Below are 23,547 nucleotides of genomic sequence, written 5' to 3' on the forward strand. Positions count from 1 at the left end.
TGAAATAAACTCATCTTTTCAAAGTAAAAATGTTTTTTTTTAAATGGAATGACTCACTCCAAGTGTTAAATATACACACTCCCTTACCAACACATTGTCAGATCAACAGGTAATTTATTTCATTCAGAAGGTGAATATTACATTATTCTTGTAGACATATAAAATAAACCACTTTTTTCTCTTACACACAAAAAAATATTTACTGTAAAAGATATCTCAACTTCTTAACAGAACAAGCTCTTCTGCTGGTTGGCAGAGATATGCAGACTGCTCTCTAAAGTACTGGCTCCAAAATTAAAACATTGTAGAAATCTTGATGTTTAGGCGACAGCAGATACTGAAGTGAAAAGCAATGGACAACTGCATTATCCATAATTACATCAGCAGCCACCCACAGAAAGCTGCATTCTTAATAATGAACTCCAAGACACATTGGAACAATGACTATAATGTTTGTTATTGAATATCATGATTGACCAATTTTAATGGGACAATTCCATTGTGGTTTCCATAGGAACCTTCAACCTGTAAACACAATGCAGCCAGCCTGACAGTCCTGAGCTGAAAGTATGGTCGAGGAAAAAATTCCCTGAATTAACATTACACACATGCACTAATCACATAAAAGGAAAGTAATTCTTGAACAGAATCAAAACCTATAATCATCTATATTAAAGACTTTATGATTTCCCCTTACACAATCAAAGACATGGAGGCCTGTAGTAACGCACTCCAGACATCTATCATCTGGTTCTTGCATAACACTCGTAAATTCCATGAGCTGGCAAGAAACTACTGAGCCAATCTAAAATAAATTTATCTTGCCTGTATTTTACCCCTCCACTCCAGTCTGTGGTTTCCTAGGCTGGACCTCGAGTTGGTTGGGTTGGCATGAGTCAGGCATTTAAAAATCATAATAGAGGTGACTGAGATCATTGAGTTTACATGGAATACGTAATGGAAAACTGTTTTTCATGACAGGAAGGGTCAGTGACCAGGGGACACAGATTTGCAATGAGTGGCAAAAGAACCAGAAGTGACATGAGGATAAACCGTTTTTATGCAGTTTGTACAGTTCGGGTTGAGAATGCACCATGTGATAGAATGGTGTTTCCAGGTTCAAGGGGGATTTGGAGAAATAGAGCCTTCCACAAAGTGGGCAGCAGGCAAGCCAAATTCCCCACAAACAGCAAGAGTAAAACCTCTCACCATAAGATGTGTAAGAGCATTGTGATCATTCCATTGCCTAGGGAAACATCACATTGCACTGAACTGTGGTTTACCACCAGTTAGAGAGAGGGGGCTTCAGCAGCTGCCCCATCCTAGTCAGCCCTACCGAACATCAGTCTTCAGGAAGACCTATTTGGTTGCAGCTTTTATAATGTAGGCTACTTTGATTCCAAAACATCCAAGGTCCAAGCCACATCACAAGCAATTTTTCATCTACAGTTTTGAGATCCATTTGGGCAAAGTTGTCTATGGACTTTATTTCCAGGGTACTCAATGACGAGTGTGTCGAGATCAGCCTCTCTCCATCTTGCCCAGAGCTGCTTCCTCTTTACTGCCTCAGCCTTTACATGAGGAATGTCCACTCGGCAGAGGGAGTAGTGGGGGAGCTGCTGGCATTCAGAGTCAAAGCATCCAAGCAAGAGCTGAAAGGAAATTTTTTTTTTTTTAAAATCCCTATAGAAGGCAGCAATGGATAAAGATATAACGGTTACATCAGATAATGTTTCTGCTTTGCACCAAGGAGGATGTTCAACAGAAACTCCCTAAATATAAAAGTTTAGGAAATTACACATGAACTTTCAGACTGTTGGATTCTTGGCTCCGCTACATTTCTTTCTGAATTATTTCTTGTCTGCCCTTGGGGCAATAATAATGGAGACACTCTTGGAGTTAAGTTCCTCATTGCATCATCCCGAAGACCATCCTGCTGTTCACTACAGCCCTTCCTGCCAGTCAGCTTTTGTCTTTTGGCTATACCACATCGTCTTAAACCAGGTTGCCTTTCTCTATGATTTCCATTTGGCCCAAGACACCGGTAGCAAAATTGAGAATTGCAATTGGGACACTTCACAGATGGACAGCCTCTGGTGCAATGCTGTGTTAAAGCCTCACAGTTGGGGCAGGCTCGTATTTCAGGACATCCATCCACTGGACTGGTCTGGTCTTCGATTGTTCCACAGCTCTGAAGCAGCGCTGTCAGACTGCAGCATTCGTTACCGCAGTTATCACTCTGCACATCAGCATTCTTCCACTCCCTTTCACACTCCCAGCAGAACTGAAAGATTTTCTTTGATTTCTCGGAGCAAGGCAGACACTGAACACACAGCTTCTCGGCATCTATTCTCTGTACACAGACACTGCAGACTGGACACTGAGGGAGAAAATGAGACAAGGTATCAGTGACATAATTGTTTGTATTTATATTCGGAATGTGAATTGTGGAACTATCAATTTAGAGCAGAAAAATAGGAAATCCGTATCATTTACATTTTAGCGTGTCACCACCTATTGCACTGCACAGAACTACCCAACATTAGCCCATTGATCCCATCTTGATTTTGGTATATTTGATTGCAAATATCTCTGCCATTGTGTGAACTATTAATAAGAACATCGGAACAGGAGTAGGCCATTCAGCCCTTCAACCTTGCTCCACCATTCTATTAGATGACAACCGATCTGAAACTAACCCCATTTATCCATATTCGTTCTATATTCTTAGATAGATATGCTTACTAATAAAAATCTACCAATCACATTCTTGAATGCTCCAATTGTTCCAGAGAGCATTCCATTTTTGTATTCCAATTAACTCAATCTGACATTGTTTCTCAATTGCTTCTGCCCAAGCGTGTCATTTGATGCCTTCCATTGAACTTTAGTCTGTTATCTTTATCAGAAATCACATGACCAAACCTGGTCATAATTTGAATACCCTTTCCTCTTTCTTTATCATCATCATAACTAACCCAAGTCTCCCAGAGATTCTCTTTCTACATCTAAATATATCGTAACATTAGTAACTGCTACCAGACGTTGTGTTCATGCAACTGTTTACTAGCTTGTCAATTATCCAGTGATGGACCTATCCACCTCATTTCTAAGGCTGCGATTTGCGTTAGCCCTCGGCACAGACCCCTCATGGCCACTAAATCTCGCAGAAGGCCAAAAACAGGATTGTGCCAGAGAGATTTCAGTTTGGGAACTTCCTCACCCGCCTGCCGATGTGATCAAGTTTACACCCAGGAAGGGTGTGAGCCTGATTGGAGTATATTAGCATGAATTAAAATATAATTAGCAGGCTTAATACTGCTCCTTCCACCTTCATCATAACATCCCACCCAGCCAATGTGATGTCACTGGTTTTCAAATGCCAGCCATGATTACCACACAGAGGACACACAGCAAGTATCGCCCCCGGGTGGTGAGGGACATGCCTGGCACCCTCCCTTGGCAGAGCCAGGGTTGGCTCCTCTGGGGCGGGGTTCCCTTTATGTGGGGTGGCGGGTATGCCTATGAGGGCTGGGGTAGACCCTGATGCCTGTGGCCGGGGGGTGGGGGATGGTAGTGATGTCTTTGAACTGTGGGGCAATGCCCCACAGGAGCCCCGATCTCTGAGGAGCTAGCCTCACTGGCTCTATCAGGCCCCATCTGAATCACGGCACAAACCACACCCCCAGATTCCTTGTGCACAGAGTGCCAGAAAACCTGGAGAGAAAACTCGGCTGTGTAGCTGGAGAGAGACAAGCTGTTTTCAGTCTAAAGCTGATACTCTGGGTGTAATAATCCCAAAAATTTGTCAAAGTTTTTTTATACAGAGAAGTTGAAATTCACGTGAGCAAATGTTTACACAAAGAACAGAAGACAAGGGACTGAACATCTCTGGAAATGGGTCACAAGTGCGATATGATGAGTTGTTTATCGATTTATTAACCTCCAGTCCCTTTTTTTCCTATTTAACAGCTGCAAAGAGCTACAAGATGTTTATTCAGTATGTTCAAATCTTTCTATTCAGTTTGCATTGTTACTATTTAATGTCAGATAGGATCCTTCCCAGTTTCCACTGAAGCTGGAACTGAAACATAAATCACAGTGTCTGTGCAGAAAGTCAGAACAGTGCCGTTTTTCTAGTACTTTCCCATTTTAAATTTTTCCTCCCAGCCTTTGGCCTCAACTCATGTCCTCCACGAAGAAAATACAAACATTAAACAGCTTTATTTCACTGGCAGGAAATGAAGCTAAGGAGGATCAGAGGTTCTCTAATATCTCCTTGATTCAACAATAACAGGATATAGACGAGTTATAACTATCCTCATTTACTGAACTCCATTGGCTCTTTATGTTAATTCAATCTGGCTGTGGGCCAATAGGTAAATTCCTCAGATTTTATTCATTGCCACATGTCTCCTTGTCCTTATCTTCATTAAAGTGATTGGTCAGCGAGAGTGGACTGTCCATCAATGATGTCCCAGAAATCAAGGCCAGCTTCCTCTCGACGTGTGCAGTTTAAGAGAAACATGAATAGAATCCACCCTAACTATAGATGGAGGATGAAAAAACTGACCGGGTCCCAGTGTGAACTAGGCTGTGGACTACAAACTGGCTCATTTAGGTTTAGCAACCTATTTGTTACAGCTCAGGAGGCCATTCAGCCCATTGTGTCTGCAACAACACTCCAAATGAGATACAGTCCCATGTCCTGGTCTTCTCCCCATAACAAACAGATAAAATGACAACAAGTTCTCAAATAAATGTTAGTTAATATACTTGGTCTGAAAATACCGACACAGCTCAATTCTAAATCATTTATACAAAGAAGCAAAGATCAAAAGTGCCAAATAACACAAGTTACCTTTCGGTGCGATGACTCCTTTTGTGCCATTATTCTGCTGAGCTGCTCCTCATGCAGACCGTGTTCTTCCGGTGTCAACTGTGCAAGGTGCAGTACCTCCTGCTAGGGCCACTCCTTCACACACATGGGGCAGTTAAACGTGAAACGACCCTATGGAGAATCAACTGCTATTAAAGATGCTGCCTTCAATCATCCAGTCAAAAACACCAACTCTGGTAACAATTTACTAAACACCAATTAGTCTGCAATAGATGTACACAGGGTAACTCGAGTAACTTAACAGTCTCACTTTTATAGAAAATATACAGAACAATGGAAACCTTAAAATGTTTGGTCCCCTTACTTGAGGAAGGACGCAAATGCATTAGAGGCAGTTCAGAGAAGGTTCACTAGATTGATTCCGGGGATGAAGGACTTGTCTTATGAAGAGAGATTGAGCAGTTTAGGCCTATACTCACTGGGAGTTCAAAAGAAAGATCTAAATGAGGTACGGTTCTACAGGGGATTGACAGGATAGATGTAGAATGGATGTTACCCCTTGTAGGCCACAGATTTAGGGAAAGGGTGGCATATTTAAAACAGAAGTGAGGAGGAATTACTTCACCCAAAGGGTGGTAAATCTGTGGAATTCACTACCGCGAGTGCAGTGGATGCTGGAACACTAAACAAATTTAAGCAGGAGATAGATACGTTTTTGATTAGCAGCAGGATAACAGGTTATAGGGAGTGGGCAGGAAGGTGAAGATGAGATCAGCCATGATCATATTGAATGGCGGAGTAGGCTCGAGGGGCTGAATTGCCCACTCCTGCTCCTAGTTCTTCTATTCTTAAGAGTGAGTTGCCGACTGGAATTAATCTGATGGAACCATTCATACTATTTATACATAGAATATATATCAGAAGGTGTAATCTGATTGAGATATTCAGATGTATTTAGGTGTATATATCCAAAAGGCAAGATCATGTGACATTTTTCCTGCTAATACAGGATTGCTAACCTTTACTGGGACAGTATCTATTTGAAACCAAGACTGAATGTAGAATATTTTTGGCCTTCTTGTGCTAATGGATAGAGAAACTGCTGGGGTAAAAGAAAATGATAAGTTTATTAAGCAACATCTTACAGTAGTTGCCATGAGGTTTACAAGAGACAGCAGGATCATCAGAGAGCAATGTTCACTTCCAGTGATAATGGATTCTGTGCCTCATTATAATATCCCAGCTCAAATTAACATCTTGTAGTTCAGTTCAGGAGTACCCTTGATGTTCTCAGAAAGTCAACATTTCTGTTGCAGCAACTGGCATTTCTAAAAATGCACCGAGTACAAGAAGCCAAGCAAAGCATTGCCGAGAAACGACCAAAGCTTCAGAAGCTGAACAAATGCCCTATAGTGACAGATGAACCTGCTCAGGCTGGTTTAGGAAGTGTGTGCGTTGCACTCCAGTGTCTTGGCACCACACTGTGGATAGTTTTACAACAAGCTGGTCCAAAGTCAAAGAAAGAAGTCTCACAACACCAGGTTAAGGTCAGAGTTCTGAGGCCATCCTGTAGGATCAGCGTGTTCTTCATTCTGGAGAAGAAACTGGCAGACAAAATATTTCATAAAATTAAAAAGATAGATTTGGAATATTATTTTCCAATGTGTCGGGGAGTCAGGAAATGTAAATGAGTAAATTTGGAACTGATCAGAACAGTTTTTAAACAAACCAAGGATCAACGTTTGGAAAGGATGCCAGCGAGAGCACTGGAAGCAAAAACCCGGAATTCATTCGTGAGACAACAAACAGTATTTTGTTGGGGATTTTCTGGAGACTTCAGGCCTGATCCACCTTTCAAATAGATGATTGATCTATATCTCAACTCCATTTACCCACATTAGCTCCAGATGTGCTTACTAAAAAAAAATCTATCAATCTCAGTCTTGGAATGTTCCACGTGTCCTGGCACCCATAGCCTTTTGAATTCCAAATTTCTATCCCAATTGAAACAGTTTGACATTCCTTCAATCAGTGTTTCCTTTCTTTTACCCAAATCACGTGACCAAAACTGGTCATAATTCAAACATGCTTTCCTCATTCTTTTCCCTAAGGTACTGGAGTCCCTCAGAGATTGTCCTCTTTCTACTGTCAAACATGTTGTCACCATTGTAATTGCTACCACATACTCAGCTATTTGCTGGCTTCGTGCTATGGCTTCATGCACAGGTTTGAACAAGACTTCTTCACCGCACAGGACCTTCAACCGATGCTATACACAAGATACAATCGATGACATTTTCTTCCTTTGGACTCATGGTGAGCAATCACTGAAACAACTATATGATGACATCAACAAGGTCAATCCCACCATCAGACTCACCATGGACTACTCTCCGGAATTGGTTGCATTGTTGGACACACTCATCTCCATTAAGGACGGTCACCTCAGCACCTCGCTGTACCGCAAGCCCACGGATAACCTCATGATGCTCCACTTCTCCAGCTTCCACCCTAAACACATTAAAGAAGCCATCCCCTACGGACAAGCCCTCCGTGTACAAAGGATCTGCTCGGATGAGGAGGATCGCAACAGACACCTCCAGACGCTGAAAGATGCCCTCATAAGAACAGGATATGGCGCTCGACTCATCGATCGACAGTTCTGACGCGCCACAGCGAAAAACCGCACCGATCTCCTCAGAAGACAAACACGGGACACGGTGGACAGAGTACCCTTCGTCGTCCAGGACTTCCCCGGAGCGGAGAAGCTACGGCATCTCCTCCGGAGCCTTCAACATGTCATTGAAGACGACGAACATCTCACCAAGGCCATCCCCACACCCCCACTTCTTGCCTTCAAACAACCGCACCACTTCAAACAGACCACTGTCCGCAGCAAACTACCCAGACTTCAGGAGAACAGTGACCATGACACCACACAACCCTGCCACAGCAACCTCTGCAAGACGTGCCGGATCATCGACACGGATGCCATCATCTCACGTGAGAACACCATCTACCAGGTACACGGTACCTACTCTTGCAACTCGGCCAACGTTGTCTACCTGATACGCTGCAGGAAAGGATGTCCCGAGGCATGGTACATTGGGGAAACTATGCAGATGCTACGACAACGGGTGAATGAACACCACTCGACAATCACTAGACAAGACTGTTCTCTTCCTGTTGGGGAGCACTTCAGCAGTCACGGGCATTCAGCCTCTGATCTTCGGGTAAGCGTTCTCCAAGGCGGCCTTCACGACACACGGCAGCGCAGAGTCGCTGAGCAGAAACTGATAACCAAGTTCCGCACACATGAGGACGGCCTAAACCGGGATGTTGGGTTTATGTCACATTATCAGTAACCCCCACAGCTTGCCTCCTGGACTTGCAGAATCTCACTGGCTGTCCTGTCTGGAGACAATACACATCTCTTTAACCTGTGCTTAATGCTCCCTCCACTCACATAGTCTGTATCTTTAAGACCTGGTTGGCTGTAGAGATTTGCATTCTAATCAGTATTCTGTAACTTGATTTTGTGTCTCTGTGCCCTTTTTGAGAGCAGATTTCCACTCCATCTGATGAAGGAGCAGTGCTCCAAAAGCTAATGGCATTTGCTACCAAATAAACCTGTTGGACTTTAACCTGGTGTTGTTAAAACTCTTACTGTGTTTATCCCAGTTCAACGCCGGCATCTCCACATCATTCGTGCTCTGAACCAGTGATGGACTTATCCATCTACCTTCAACATCCAGGCAATTAAAAACCCACGTGAGCATATGTATACATGACAGACAGAAGGCAAGAGGCTGAACGTTTCTGGAAATAGGTCACAAGTGTTTCATAACCGCCAGACCCTCTTGTATCCTATTAACTGCTGCATAAAGGTTCCAAGATGTTGATTCAACGTTTAAAAATGTTTCTTTTCAGTTTGTACTGTTACTTACTATTTCACATGAGCTATCTGATGTATCCCTGCTCAGTTTCCTCTAAAGATGGAGCTTTAGCGTGAGGTCGCGGGGTAGCTGCAATGCCAGGGTGATGCCATTTTTTGTGGTAATTCTCCATTTTAGATTTTCGTTCTAACCTTTCAGGTTGAACTTGTGTTCTCCATCCTGCCCCTAACCTGGCAGTTTACTGTGCTTGCATCTCCCTCCATCTCAACTTGGCTCAGTCTCTTACACCAATGTCCAGTCTCCCACTTGGTTCTTACTGGTCCTGGCTGTTGTGTATTCGGAGAATTACTGTGTGGCGTGGCCCCTTTAAGAGGACAATCACATGACATCCTATAGAGAGTAATTCTCCATCTTAATTGTTGTGTTGTCTGTGGCTGGGGGTTGCAGGGATCAGTTCAATTCAGGAGGTCCACACAAAGCTTTATAAAAACAGCAGGGGATTTTATTTTCAGGTGTGCAGTGTACAGACTTCAATCCCCAACTGCCAGCAGTTCAATCCCCAACTGCCAGAAGTGGAGGCCTCAGTGATGTCATGGAGTGATCATGTGACTGACCTCTTAAAGGGCCACACCACACACAGTAACTCCCTGAATACACAACACTGGCCACTCCAGTTCTCCTCCCTCCTGAACTTTCCTGTTTCTTCATCTTTACATTAACCTCTTTTCTTTTGTGATGCATTTAGATGTTCTACATGTGACACTGGATTCATAAATAGAAGATAGTCTACCTTATTTATCCACCTTGGTTTGAAACCACAAAAGCTGAGGAACACCTCCCTTTCACTACCAATTAAGCTACAGTGCTAATGCCAGGTGGGAAAATAGTCAAAAGGAGACAAAATAACTACACAGAAATAGATTATAACCAATGTGGAAACTGGACCTTTATCTAGCTTTCCTCACAGAATCCCTACAATGCAGAGGCCATTCAGCCCATCGAATCTGCACTGACTTTGAAAGAGCATCTCACCCAAGTGCACCCCTCTTCCCGATCCCCATAACTCTGCGTATTTACCATGGCTAATCCACCTAATCTGCATATCTTCGGACTGTGGGAGAAAACCAGAACACCCGGAGGAAACCCACACAGCCATGGGGAGAACATACAAACTCCACACAGTCACCACGGCCTGAATCGACCCCAGGTCCCTGGCATTGATAGTTAGTTATAAGTCTGCTTTGGATATGCACTTGGGTGCAGATGTGCTGATTATTTCTCTAAGTGAACTTGCATTCAGGATCTGCCTTTATTCGGCAATGTCCAAAAGTATGATAGCATTAATTGGGGCTTTGGTTTGAACTCCATTTTGAGCATTTCACACATGCCCACACGTAAATCACTAAACACTTTAAGCTGAAATTTATATTACAGACAAGTAGTGAAGATGGAGAAACAGGTATTCTCTTTCTCTTTGATTCAACAAGACAACATGGGTCATTATTATCCTCATTTATTGAGCTTGATCTGCTCTTTCTGGGAGGGCCAGCCTTCAGATTCAAACTGGTTATTGGTGACTTAACAGACCAGTGATGAGATAACTGACTTCATTGTCCTAAAGTAAAGCTAACAAGACATTGTTTTTGTTAACTCAACATTTGGTAATAGACTTGGTTTGAAAACACAGACAAAGTTCAATTCAAAATCATTTATGTAAAGAAGAAAACATTAGAAATCCTAAATAACACAAGTTACCTTTCGGTACAATTACTTCTTTTGTGTCATTATTCTGCTGAGCTGCTCCTCATACAGTCTGCCTTCCTCTGGTGTCAACTGTGCAAGGTGCTGTACCTCCTGTCAGGGCCACTCCTCACACATGGGACAGTTAAACGTGAAATGACCCTACAGAGAATCAACTGCCTTCAATCATCCTGAGCATGATCCAGTCAAAAACACAAACTCTTGTAATAACTTACTAAGCACCATTTACAATGAGATACAAATTCACAAGGGTAACATGCAGACTCAAGGAACTAGGAGTTTCACTTTAAAAGTAAATACATACAGAATAATGGAAATCGCAAAATCAGTTACTGGCTGGAATGAATCTAATGGAGCTATTCAGACAATCTACACATAGATTACACCTCCTAATATGTATATATTCTAATGGAGATATTCAGAACGTTTACACATGATCATGTGACATTTCCTGCTAATATTTGATTGCTAATCTTCGCTGGGGCAATGTGGATACAGTTCTGAAATAAAGTTGAATGAATTTTCAGTTAAATCACACCCTTTGTGTTCTCAATAAACTAATATTTCCGCTGCAGCAACTGGCTTTGCTACGATGTAGTACTGGGAAGGAGTGCAAGGATGCACCAAGTACAAGAAGCTGCTAAGCAGCGTCCGGAGACCACAAAAATATCTGAAGCTCAGCAAATACCCTGCAATTGGACAGATTGCATTTGGAAAGTATCTGCTCAGGGTTGCTCACTGTGGTTTTTTTTTTAAAATGTTCATTCATTGGATGTGGGTGACACTGGCTAGGCCAGCATTATTGTCCACCTCTAATTGCCCAAGAGAAGGTTATTGTGAGCCATCTTCTTGAACCACTGCAGGCCATTGTAGAATTTTGACCCAGTGACATTGAAGGAATGGCGATTGGAGAGGAACCTCCAGTTGGTGGTTTTTGAAATTAACAAATTGCAATTAATTCAAACACATTGACTTGTTCGGCCAAATGCCCTATTTCAGAAATGCAGTTTGTAATCTGCATCGATGATTCAATCCACAATGCAAATTGGCTAGAGTGAGAGTTAATACCATATGGGGGGGGGGCCGGCACTGGAAACAGAAGGCGGTAGTATGAATTTACAAAATGTGTTTGAGAATGTGGCGACACGGCAGCAGAAACAACGTAATACGGATGAACGTAAATTCCCCCACACACAGGAAATGGGTGTCAGATGTACAGAAAATGTGGTTTTCAAATAGCAAAAGAATGAAACTGAGAAACACAGGAAACCTCTACCAATGCAGAGACCAATAGATCATTCAGAGAGCTGGATGCAGACGTGGTGGGCCGAATGGCCTGCTTCTGTGCTGCAACAATTAAGTCAAAATCAAATGTCATGATTATCATTTAATGCTACAGTGTAGGAGCCCTCCATTCGGCCCCATCGAGTCTGAACTGACTCTGACACAGCATCTTACCCAGGTCCGATCCACAAAACCCTACACATTTCCCATAGCTAATCCCCCGAACCTACACATCTTGGGATACTGAGGGTAATTTAGCATGACCAATCCACCTAACCTGCACATTTTTGGAGTGTGGAGGAAACCAGAGCACCCAGAGAAAACCCACGCAGACATAGGGAGAATGTGCAAACTTCAAAACAGTCACCCAAGACTGGAATTGAACCCAGGTCCCTGACGCTGTGAAACAGCAGTGCTAACCACTGTGCCACCCTCACACTAAATTCGCCAATTCTCATTCTGAATTTTAAATTCAACTCTAATTATATTCCCCACTGCAAATTCTTCAAATTAAACTGTACCACTCCTAGTTGTCAGGACATGAGACATATTCCAGGACTGGATCCAGTGAAGAAAGAGAGCCACAGGTCTGCTCCCAGAGTGTTAAACGGTCAGAGCTATGAGGACAGAATCATGGACTAAGTTCCCGAGTAGAAATCTGGGAAATTATCTTAAGTTAGCAGACAAAATATCTAATAAAATGATAAAGATAGATTTAAAATATTTACAAAAAACATTGAGGGTGGGGTGAGAGTGAGGAAATTTGAGTACATTTGGAACTGATCAGAACGGTTTTTAAACAAACCAAGGGTCAACGTTTGGAAAGGATGCCAGCGAGAGCAATGGAGGCAAAATACCTGGAATTCATTAAAGAGAAAACAGTATGTTGTTGGGGGATTTTCTGGAGACTTCAGGGAGCAGGTAGAGAGGCTCCCAGTGTTTTCACCGTTTATTCAGCACCTCTCCCACTCAAAGCAACTTAGATTTTATACAAATAGAGCATGGGAGACACAGAGTGGAGGAAGGTGATGAGGCCGTACCCAGAGTTGATGATTCCATTAATGGAGAGTGTGCTGTAAAATTGAAGAGTTAAAAATCCTTCCACTGGGTTCCCTGTAACTGAAGCTTTGTTTCCTCTACAATAAATAAAGCTGAGCAGTCTGGTTACACACATTGGGAAGTACAGAGCACACACCCTGTACATATAATCTAGAATAATTCACCACATTACTGCATTCTTCTCCCTTCATAAACTCTGCAAAGTCCGTCATGTTACCAGGAAAATATCGTTAAGTATCTCCAAACACAAAATGACGACTTGGGGCTGGAAGTTAGAAATAAGTCTCATCTGTTTTGTAAAAGCAAATTATAAACTGAGCATTTTCACAGCACCAATCAGAACCTGGATATATTCATCTTAAACTTGTCCTTTTCCAGACAGATATCTTTAAGCCCCATTCAATAAGTTTAATACATAAATTCAGTTGACCATTTTGCAACTAAACGAACAAGCACACAGTTTACAGCCAGGTTCTCCCAATGGTATATCACACCTGCTGTTAGGAGATGCTGAGGACAGTTAAAACAGAATTCTTTCCTATAATTAACTCTCATGGTCACCCATGGTCTCTAAAGTAGTCTGGACTGGTAATTAAGGAGTGCAGGGTTTATGTTCGTTGCTGCTACACGTTGGTAAGTATCAGTGAACTGCTGCAACAGGAAAGCAATTACTTATCACAGGTTGTAATAAACTGTATGTAAATAACTGCCTTTCAAAATACTGAGATGGTCTCTGTTCCCATTACTGGTCTATCATTCAGTTGTTGCCCTGTCTCACTGCGAGGCGATCATTCCTGCCACTCTTACTACAGACAGGTCCATCACGTATTTATCTATATAACTATCACCAACAACGCAAAGATGCAGGATGTGGCTTACAGTTAGCAATTCTGTTCAAAACCATCTGCAAAACGCCTTCTTACCTGTCTCCAAAACCCTTACAGTGGCAAACTGCAATTTTCCACAAGCTGCTTCATCAACAATGATTTCCATTCTTTTGTAATTGCTGTGGAATTTGAAATGCTCAATATTTGTTGAGTAGTGAGTCATTACTTCAATTTCCCGTAAATTGCTCAGCTTTCAGTTTCAATTTTTTTGGAAGCTTTCAAGATCAGAGCAGATTATAATAGGGGCTTTCCACCCATTAAAAAGGAAACCATCGCTGGTATTTTGCACAAAGATCATGAGCAAAGTAAGATCAGTAATTTCACATCCACCCTATCCATAACTACCATTACAAACTGTAAAATAAAAAGAACAAGGAATTACTAAATCTAAGTTAGGTGCAAGCAAACACACGAGCACAGGTAAACTTCCGCTGACATTTAGAGTTCAGCAAGATTTGATCATGGGGTGTTACACACACAGGCTGATGGAACAGGGCAGCAAGTTAGGCGGATTGGCCATGCTAAATTGCCCTTAGGTGTCTCAAGATCTGTGGGGAAGATGGATTAGCCATGGTAAATCTTTGGGGTTACAGGGATAGGGCAGGGGAGAGTGCCTGAGTAGGTTAACGTGTCAGAGCAGACTGGATGGGTCGAATGGCCTCTTCTGCACTGTAGGGATTCTGTGAAGTCTGGTTGCTTTAATATTATCTTAACAGGCTGGGAATTTCCCCAAACTCTCCAATGATCTTTCATCTTTGCTGAGCCTCAATGCCCTCAGGCAGGCCAACAACAGAACGGGAGTAATAAAAAAAACACAGAAAATGCTAGAAATACTCAGGCAGCATCAATGGAGAAAGAAAGAGTTTCAGGTGCAGATGCTCCCGGACCTGTTTGCTATTTCCAGCATTGCCAGATTTTAGTTCAGATTTCCAACATTTGCTATATTTTGCTTTTGTAGTAACACAAAAGGACTATCTAGCCCTGCTGGCAAAGTCACTTACTGATTCTCGCTAAATCAACTGCAAGCTTCTTGTTGGGTTTACATTATTACACTCCAGCGCATCATAGGTCTCAGTGTTTTTAAGATGGATGATGAAATGCCCAAGGCATCTCCAATGGAACTGGATACCAGGAAACTGGGGCTGAAATTCTCAATTACATTTCTACATCTGGAATCAAGAACATTGATCCCACACGAAAGCACCATTGAAGAGGTAGTGACCAAAATAGAATTTCATAAAACATTACAACACAGAATTAGGACATTTGGCCCATGTCATGAGCAACTATTCAGTTAGTTCCTCTCAGTCCTGCAATTTTCTCCCTTTCATGCACATATCATAGCAACTTGCCTCATATCTTCTTTTGAATTGTTTGTCAATAACCTTACTTGATCAGGGTTTTTGAAAGTAGGGAGAGAGTTGAAGTAGTAACTTCTAGAGTACAGGAGAATGACAATTCAGTCACTGACTTTAGACTTGAGCAAAGAAAATTCACTGAAAGCGGAGTCACAACTGACTCAAAAAGAGCCAAGATTAGAATATTGTGGGGCCCCTTCACGAACAGCATACTAATTTAGTCTGTTATAACCCAACCTTAAATCGGTTATAACCTAATTATAATCATTCCATGATGCATCTCTTGAAGCCTTTGATTAGATTACAATCTCAGATTCACTTCCAGCAATTCATTAGTTTATATATGAAATTTTAATAAATAACAGTCTGCAACCTGTTTAACCATGGTGAAAGATGCAGCTATGTTAATTTGGATGGCTCTGGATTCAAAGTTTGGCTTTTGTCCATTTTTCACAGAAATGTTACAATTTCCCTTTGAGCAGGAAGCAATTGCCAAAATAAACTTTAGGCAGGAAAGTTTCTATTTTTGCTTCCCTGCCATGACTTGAAAACTGTCTGCCTGTTAGATCATCTAAGTTTTCATAAATTGAACACAATGCATATACAGCTGCAATATTGGCTCGCAACTACAAAAATATACATTATGATGCGGATGTGATAAGGCAATTCTAAAGAGGCACTCCTCAATCCCTTGCTGTTTCTAGATCATTCTATTCAATGTACTCAATTTAACATTACAATTGGGTACAGACAGGCTGAGAGAAATCTTTTGAACTTCACTACAAGGGGTGACATGGTGGCACTGCTGCCTCTCAGCGCCAGGAACCCTGGTTCAATTCTGGCCTTGGGTGACTGTGTAAAGTTTACACTTTCTCCAACTGTCTGCGTGGGTTTCCTCCGGGTGCTCAAAGATCAGAGTGAATAGAGTATAGAAAAATTACAAAGTGTCTGAAAAATACTGTTTGAATAGGGACACATATAACCAATGTTAGAAAATTTAGACCTGTATTTTTTAAAACATTCTGTATTAAAGGCATATACCTTGATTAATGATACAATGCTCTAAGGCATGATGGGACATAGTTAAGTAAAAAGAACCACATTCCTCAGAACAATGCAGCTACTGAGCGAAAGGAAGAGCAATTCTTATCATGGGCCAGACAGTCCTAAGGAATAGGATACACATTGAACGAAGGACACACCAGGGGTCCCAGATAGTCCTAATGAATGGGAAATACATTGCACCAGATAAGAGGGTCTGGAAGGTGTCAGGTGACTGAGAAAGACTTTCAAAGTCCGCAAACTGATCACAATCCCATGCTGTCAGAGGGTAAATATTATTGGCCAAGGTAAATAATCTATACTAATAATGATTGGCTCATACCTGGCTGGGCAAAAGACTTTTGAAAATGGTAGAATTGTAACACTGTGAGTGGTGTAATTTCAGAGTGATTTGGAACTGCCCCAAATCTCTCTCCCATATACGCTGACCAAGCTTGGAAAATAAAGAAACATCTTTTACCATAATACTGGTCTCCGCGAGTCTGTGTGTTAGCTGATCCATAATTAAGAGAGGAAGTCCGCCACCTGAAAGACAGCTTAATACATAGTCTCTGAAAATGCTCCTACAGTGGCTATGTACAAATGTTTCAGTAAGCTGGGCCCCATGCCATTGTACTCTACTTGATCCTAGAATCTCACTGCATTACCTAAATATTAGGCAGGTAAAGGCACACACTTCTTTGTAGACATGAAATCTGCTCAGATAATGCTAAATCCAATTGGTTCATTCTGGATTGACATGTTGAAGCTAAAGACTTGTTGATACAGTATTGCGTTTCGTTTGTTCACAAATCAGGTCAATCGTTGCCCCCAAATATTCATATCATTCCTTTTGATATTTTAAGAATGTCAACTGTTCCATTAGCTTTAGCTACTTCAGTTTCTTAATGGCCTTCACTTTCCCAAGTCTTTCCCAAAATATAACATCCAACCCTGGTCAAAACAATGGTTCCTGTAATGTTTTGCAGTGTCTCTGGGGCCCTCTATATTTTTGTTTTGATGCTATAACATTCTACTTCACCTGGAAGTTGTAGCAACAAATGATAACACCGACTCTCACAATACCATTCTCAAACACACCAGGCCTTTAGCCTATTGTTGCCATGGCTTAAAATAGCAGTGGTCAGTGTTGGGTTGTTCCAAAAGAGCATCTTATCCATGGAGAGTGACTAAAGGCTTTTTTAATGAGCATTATACGTTGAACTGTGCATTTCTCTGTTTTTAGATCTTTAAATAACTCCTTGACGGTTAATGTGTAAAGAGGGCCTAGAGCACTCATGTAGATCAAGGGAACCCCTGCTCTGATTGTTGGGCAATACAGTAAGAAGGGGAGAGGATCTCCAAGAAGGTCGCACAAATCAACACAGACACCAAACTTCTTACTGTGCTTACCCCAGTCCAACACCAGCATCTCCACATTATGTTGGGCAATATACAGTTTGTTGATCTCGACTGGGTTGAGATGGTTGAGTGCAGGAGGCAACTCCACTTGGCTCATTGTGTCTGCACCGTGTGTGCTACAATTCACAACTGACATGCTTAATACAACCACCTGCGTGCTTAATACAACATTTACCAAAATAAATTATGCCAGAGGTGGAAAAGTGAGATACAAATTAGCTAACTAATTTTGGTCAGCTTGACCCCTTGGCCACAGGTGGTTATTTCAATTCCCTATGCTACAAAAATTGCACTTAAAATAATTAATTGTTAAGTGTTCTATAACTTCATGAGGGAGTGAAAGACATTGTATAAATGCAAGTTTCTTTTGTGCAGGCCGAGCATTTGAAATATGTATGCATCTCATAATTTCCTCTGGGTGGCAACAACCTAGCGACCCAACTCTGCAAGCATTCCCTGCTCGCTTCTGGCAGAGTCAGCAACTCAGAAATTGGACTTAATCAACTATCTTGGAACTGCAAGAAGTGGTGCCTTTAAGAATGAGATAGAATTAGCAGGCATTATATCGTAAGCCTTTAGCAATAGTTGCATGGTTTTGTCTCTTTCAGAAAAATCATTCTCAACAGCCAGGGACTGAGGCAAAACAAATGACCCGAGTCAAATGACCTGCTCTGGCATTGTACCTTAAATGCAATTCTGTTTTATGACAATACCAAGACTAACATGACCTCTTTAGTCAGAGTTTAAAGTAAGCGGAGAGAATAAGCCAGATCTGACTCTATGGCAGCTTTCTGCCATATGTAAAGTGAACAAGGGCCAGTTTGGTGTGAAAGATCGTGCAGATGTTTTTTTTTGTTGCTTTGGTATTTGTAATTACTGTCAAGAGGCTGCAAAGAGCATTGTTTCTTTACCTGTTTAACAGCAAAATAAATTGATCTGCTGGTCACATCCTTTTGTGTTTAGTGATGCTACCCACCGCTCCCCCACCCCCAATAGAATATGCACTCGGAAAAATCCCAAAACACAGGGCTGCTCCCTCTGGTCCGATTAAAATGCTGTCTCTAAATATTTCGAAACACAAAATGACGACTTGGGGCTGGAAGTTAGAAATAAGTCTCATCTGTTTTGTAAAAGCAAATTATAAACAGAGCATTTTCACAGCACCAATCAGAACCTGGATATATTCATCTTAAACTTGTCCTTTTCCAGACGGATATCTTTAAGCCCCATTCAATAAGTTTAATACATAAATTCAGTTGACCATTTTGCAACTAAACGAACAAGCACACAGTTTACAGCCAGATTCTCCCAATGGTATATCACACTTGCTGTTAGGAGATGCTGAGGACAGTTAAGACAGAATTCTTTCCTATAATTAACTCTCATGGTCACCCATGGTCTCTAAAGTAGTCTGGACTGGTCATTAAGGAGTGCAGGGTTTATGTTCGTTGCTGCTACATGACGGTAAGTACTAGTGAACTGCTGCAACAGAAAAGCAATTACTTATCAGAGGTCGTAATAAACTGTATGTAAATAACTGCCTTTCAAAATACTGAGATGGTCTCTGTTCCCATTACTGGTCTATCATTCAGTTGTTGCCCTGTCTGACTGCGAGGCGATCATTCCTGCCACTCTTACTACAGACAGGTCCATCATGCATTTATCTATATAACTATCACCAACAATCCTAAGATGCAGGATGTGGCTTACAGTTAGCAATTCTGTTCAAAAACATCTGCAAAATGCCTTCTTACCTGTCTCCAAACCCCTTACAGTGGCAAACTGCAATCTTCCACAAGCTGCTTCATCAACAATGATTTCCATTCTTTTGTAATTGCTGTGGAATTTGAAATGCTCAATGTTTGTTGAGTAGTTAGTCATTGCTTCAATTTCCCGTAAATTGCTCAGCTTTCAGTTTCAATTTTTTTTGGATGCTTTCAAGATCAGAGCAGATTATAATAGGGGCTTTTCACCCATTAAAAAGGAAACCATCGCTGGTATTTTGCACAAAGATCATGAGCAAAGTAAGATCAGTAATTTCACATCCACCCTACCCATAACTATCATTTCAAACTGTAAAATAAAAAGAACAAGGAATTACTAAATCTAAATTAGGCGCAAGCAAATACAAGAGCACAGGTAAACTTCCGCTGACATTTAGAGTTCAGCAATATTTGATCATGGGGTGTAACATACACAGGCTGATGGAACAGGGCAGCAAGTTAGGCGGATTGGCCATGCTAAATTGCCCTTAGGTGTCTCAAGATCTGTGGGGAAGATGGATTAGCCGTGGTAAATCTTTGGGGTTACAGGGATAGGGCAGGGGAGAGTGCCTGGGTAACTTAACGTGTCGGAGCAGACTGGATGGGTCGAATGGCCTCTTCTGCACTGTAGTGAATCTGTGAAGTCTGGTTGCTTTAATATTATCTTAACAGGCTGGGAATTTCCCCAAACTCTCCAATGATCTTTCATCTTTGCTGAGCCTCAATGCCCTCAGGCAGGCCAACAACAGAACGGGAGTAATAAAAAACCCCAGAAAATGCTAGAAATACTCAGGCAGCATCAATGGAGAAAGAAAGAGTTTCAGGTGCAGATGCTCCCGGACCTGTTTGCTATTTCCAGCATTGCCAGATTTTAGTTCAGATTTCCAACATTTGCTATATTTTGCTTTTGTAGTAACACAAAAGGACTATCTAGCCCTGCTGGCAAAGTCACTTACTGATTCTCGCTAAATCAACTGCAAGCTTCTTGTTGGGTTTACATTATTACACTCCAGCGCATCATAGGTCTCAGTGTTTTTAAGATGGATGATGAAATGCCCAAGGCATCTCCAATGGAACTGGATACCAGGAAACTGGGGCTGAAATTCTCAATTACATTTCTACATCTGGAATCAAGAACATTGATCCCACACGAAAGCACCATTGAAGAGGTAGTGACCAAAATAGAATTTCATAAAACATTACAACACAGAATTAGGACATTTGGCCCATGTCATGAGCAACTATTCAGTTAGTTCCTCTCAGTCCTGCAATTTTCTCCCTTTCATGCACATATCATAGCAACTTGCCTCATATCTTCTTTTGAATTGTTTGTCAATAACCTTACTTGATCAGGGTTTTTGAAAGTAGGGAGAGAGTTGAAGTAGTAACTTCTAGAGTACAGGAGAATGACAATTCAGTCACTGACTTTAGACTTGAGCAAAGAAAATTCACTGAAAGCGGAGTCACAACTGACTCAAAAAGAGCCAAGATTAGAATATTGTGGGGCCCCTTCACGAACAGCATACTAATTTAGTCTGTTATAACCCAACCTTAAATCGGTTATAACCTAATTATAATCATTCCATGATGCATCTCTTGAAGCCTTTGATTAGATTACAATCTCAGATTCACTTCCAGCAATTCATTAGTTTATATATGAAATTTTAATAAATAACAGTCTGCAACCTGTTTAACCATGGTGAAAGATGCAGCTATGTTAATTTGGATGGCTCTGGATTCAAAGTTTGGCTTTTGTCCATTTTTCACAGAAATGTTACAATTTCCCTTTGAGCAGGAAGCAATTGCCAAAATAAACTTTAGGCAGGAAAGTTTCTATTTTTGCTTCCCTGCCATGACTTGAAAACTGTCTGCCTGTTAGATCATCTAAGTTTTCATAAATTGAACACAATGCATATACAGCTGCAATATTGGCTCGCAACTACAAAAATATACATTATGATGCGGATGTGATAAGGCAATTCTAAAGAGGCACTCCTCAATCCCTTGCTGTTTCTAGATCATTCTATTCAATGTACTCAATTTAACATTACAATTGGGTACAGACAGGCTGAGAGAAATCTTTTGAACTTCACTACAAGGGGTGACATGGTGGCACTGCTGCCTCTCAGCGCCAGGAACCCTGGTTCAATTCTGGCCTTGGGTGACTGTGTAAAGTTTACACTTTCTCCAACTGTCTGCGTGGGTTTCCTCCGGGTGCTCAAAGATCAGAGTGAATAGAGTATAGAAAAATTACAAAGTGTCTGAAAAATACTGTTTGAATAGGGACACATATAACCAATGTTAGAAAATTTAGACCTGTATTTTTTAAAACATTCTGTATTAAAGGCATATACCTTGATTAATGATACAATGCTCTAAGGCATGATGGGACATAGTTAAGTAAAAAGAACCACATTCCTCAGAACAATGCAGCTACTGAGCGAAAGGAAGAGCAATTCTTATCATGGGCCAGACAGTCCTAAGGAATAGGATACACATTGAACGAAGGACACACCAGGGGTCCCAGATAGTCCTAATGAATGGGAAATACATTGCACCAGATAAGAGGGTCTGGAAGGTGTCAGGTGACTGAGAAAGACTTTCAAAGTCCGCAAACTGATCACAATCCCATGCTGTCAGAGGGTAAATATTATTGGCCAAGGTAAATAATCTATACTAATAATGATTGGCTCATACCTGGCTGGGCAAAAGACTTTTGAAAATGGTAGAATTGTAACACTGTGAGTGGTGTAATTTCAGAGTGATTTGGAACTGCCCCAAATCTCTCTCCCATATACGCTGACCAAGCTTGGAAAATAAAGAAACATCTTTTACCATAATACTGGTCTCCGCGAGTCTGTGTGTTAGCTGATCCATAATTAAGAGAGGAAGTCCGCCACCTGAAAGACAGCTTAATACATAGTCTCTGAAAATGCTCCTACAGTGGCTATGTACAAATGTTTCAGTAAGCTGGGCCCCATGCCATTGTACTCTACTTGATCCTAGAATCTCACTGCATTACCTAAATATTAGGCAGGTAAAGGCACACACTTCTTTGTAGACATGAAATCTGCTCAGATAATGCTAAATCCAATTGGTTCATTCTGGATTGACATGTTGAAGCTAAAGACTTGTTGATACAGTATTGCGTTTCGTTTGTTCACAAATCAGGTCAATCGTTGCCCCCAAATATTCATATCATTCCTTTTGATATTTTAAGAATGTCAACTGTTCCATTAGCTTTAGCTACTTCAGTTTCTTAATGGCCTTCACTTTCCCAAGTCTTTCCCAAAATATAACATCCAACCCTGGTCAAAACAATGGTTCCTGTAATGTTTTGCAGTGTCTCTGGGGCCCTCTATATTTTTGTTTTGATGCTATAACATTCTACTTCACCTGGAAGTTGTAGCAACAAATGATAACACCGACTCTCACAATACCATTCTCAAACACACCAGGCCTTTAGCCTATTGTTGCCATGGCTTAAAATAGCAGTGGTCAGTGTTGGGTTGTTCCAAAAGAGCATCTTATCCATGGAGAGTGACTAAAGGCTTTTTTAATGAGCATTATACGTTGAACTGTGCATTTCTCTGTTTTTAGATCTTTAAATAACTCCTTGACGGTTAATGTGTAAAGAGGGCCTAGAGCACTCATGTAGATCAAGGGAACCCCTGCTCTGATTGTTGGGCAATACAGTAAGAAGGGGAGAGGATCTCCAAGAAGGTCGCACAAATCAACACAGACACCAAACTTCTTACTGTGCTTACCCCAGTCCAACACCAGCATCTCCACATTATGTTGGGCAATATACAGTTTGTTGATCTCGACTGGGTTGAGATGGTTGAGTGCAGGAGGCAACTCCACTTGGCTCATTGTGTCTGCACCGTGTGTGCTACAATTCACAACTGACATGCTTAATACAACCACCTGCGTGCTTAATACAACATTTACCAAAATAAATTATGCCAGAGGTGGAAAAGTGAGATACAAATTAGCTAACTAATTTTGGTCAGCTTGACCCCTTGGCCACAGGTGGTTATTTCAATTCCCTATGCTACAAAAATTGCACTTAAAATAATTAATTGTTAAGTGTTCTATAACTTCATGAGGGAGTGAAAGACATTGTATAAATGCAAGTTTCTTTTGTGCAGGCCGAGCATTTGAAATATGTATGCATCTCATAATTTCCTCTGGGTGGCAACAACCTAGCGACCCAACTCTGCAAGCATTCCCTGC

The 23,547-nt window shown here is 41.4% G+C and overlaps 1 long non-coding RNA gene across 3 annotated transcripts; it reads right to left on the minus strand.

Annotated features, from left to right (window-relative positions):
* Nucleotides 1-96: 96 nt before the first annotated feature.
* On the minus strand, nt 97-19,940 carry LOC144492292 (uncharacterized). Of its 3 annotated transcripts, XR_013497577.1 has the most exons (4): nt 13,764-14,408; nt 10,492-10,638; nt 4,862-5,011; nt 97-2,380 (listed from the first exon to the last, which is right to left on the minus strand). It is a non-coding gene; the product is annotated as an uncharacterized LOC144492292 (long non-coding RNA). The 3 variants fall into 3 exon arrangements; XR_013497578.1 differs by lacking the exons at nt 10,492-10,638; nt 13,764-14,408 and adding an exon at nt 19,303-19,940; XR_013497579.1 differs by lacking the exon at nt 10,492-10,638 and having other exon boundaries at nt 99-2,380; nt 13,764-13,904.
* Between the last annotated feature and the right edge of the window lie 3,607 nt (nt 19,941-23,547).

Source organism: Mustelus asterias, chromosome 4 (assembly GCF_964213995.1).
Source record: "Mustelus asterias chromosome 4, sMusAst1.hap1.1, whole genome shotgun sequence".
NCBI lineage: Eukaryota > Metazoa > Chordata > Chondrichthyes > Carcharhiniformes > Triakidae > Mustelus > Mustelus asterias.